Genomic DNA, 1,691 nt, shown 5'->3' with positions numbered 1-1,691 from the left:
TAGTGTGCTTAGGAGGGGATTAGGAGTGATTGATCCATCCTAGTGGTAGTTTCTACTAGATTCATTGATTTTGATGATTACAATGTGGTTAAAATAGAGTTCCTTTTCAATGATCATCAAATCAGATCTTAATTAGGTGATTTTCCCTCATTTGGCACGATTATAGCATGATTTTTAGGTGCGTGCCAAGGTTAGAGACGACTCGAGTAAGTTACAGAGCCGGCTCCTAAGGGGGAGTCGACTCGCGCATTGGCGGGAGTCGACTCGCAAAGATGGCAGCAGAGGGGGAGTCGACTCGCATATTGTCGGGAGTCGACTCGAGCCCTACAGGCGCATAAGGAGAGTCGACTCGCGCATATTCTGGAGTCGACTCGAGGTCGAGTCAACTCGCGACTCAGTGGAGTCGACTCGCAGTCGGGATCCGACTTTTTAACCCTAGATTTATCGTTTCGAAAATACTTTTCTCTCAAGCCGCCACTGTTCAAAAAGCCCTAGAGCCGACTCCTAGGTCGTCCCCGATCGTCTCCAACCCTTTTTCCGTCGATTTTTCACCGGTTCTTAGGGTTTTCGTCCGTTCCTAGGTCGTCTCCGGTCCGTCCCAAGCTTCCTCCGTCGACCCTTCTCCGTCCTTTAGGTTCTTCATTCCATTTTAGGTCAAAATGCCACGTAAGACCGTGGTTAGGAAGAGGTCCCGTCCCGAGGCCGGTCCCAAGCGGCGCTCCAAGGCGCGGCACGATCCCGCGAGGCAACCACCTCCGGCCCGTTCCCCGCCTAGGGCGGTTCCCGCGAGGCCATTGGCCGGGAAGGTCGTCTCCACCGGGAGGTACGTCGATTTCGACTTCCTCTCCCGGGAAGGGTTCACCATAGGTGAAAGACTTAGGGTCCAGGGCTTAGAGTTCTTCCTTACATTGGACCTCCCCACATATCCAGGGCTCGTTAGAGAGTTTTACGGTACCGTCCATCGGGGAGATGGGGGTATCGAGGGCACAGTAGCCGGTGTCCCTGTGTTTGTCACGGAGGATCTTATTGGCCACATCCTCCACCTTCCACTAGTAGGGGTGGCTCCCACACATCCCGAGGATAGAGTTGAGGCCCTTACGGCCGTTCTCGGGCATCCACCCCAGTCACCCGTAGACGAGGTATCCGCCAGCTCACTACCGATTGAGATGCGGATCCTCTTGAGTATACTGTCTAGGTCCATCTTCCCTAAGACAGGGAGATTTGATTTTGTAAATGAGAGGGACCTAGCTCTTATGTTCTATATGCTTCATGACACCCCAATCAACTTCCCTAAACTCATATATCGATACATGTGTGAGCCCCTAGATAGACCTAGGCTCACCCTCCCATATGGCATGATATTCACCCTTCTGTTTAGGGAGTACGAGGTTCCCATTCCTGAGGGGGAGCCCTTTTGCACTTTGCGATGGACTGATCGCACGCGTGCGGGGACCCTACACAGGATGGGGTTTCGGAAGAGAGAGGGGGTATGGGTTAGGAAGTCTACCCTCACCGCTCAGACCACCAGACCTTCACCCAGTCCTGAGCCCGATTCAGACTACCCAGACCTTCCATACCATCCAGACCTTCCATCCACTCCTCCTGCTCCTACCACCTCCGCCGGACCTTCCTCCTCGGCACCACCCTCTATGGCGGTCCGGATTGATCCTGAGCAGCTCCGGGAGCTGCGA

The sequence above is a fragment of the Phoenix dactylifera genome, unplaced genomic scaffold (genome assembly GCF_009389715.1).
Source record: "Phoenix dactylifera cultivar Barhee BC4 unplaced genomic scaffold, palm_55x_up_171113_PBpolish2nd_filt_p 000741F, whole genome shotgun sequence".
Classification (NCBI taxonomy): Eukaryota; Viridiplantae; Streptophyta; class Magnoliopsida; order Arecales; family Arecaceae; genus Phoenix; species Phoenix dactylifera.
The sequence above is the reverse complement of the archived record's forward strand: the minus strand, read 5'-3'. Positions refer to the sequence as shown.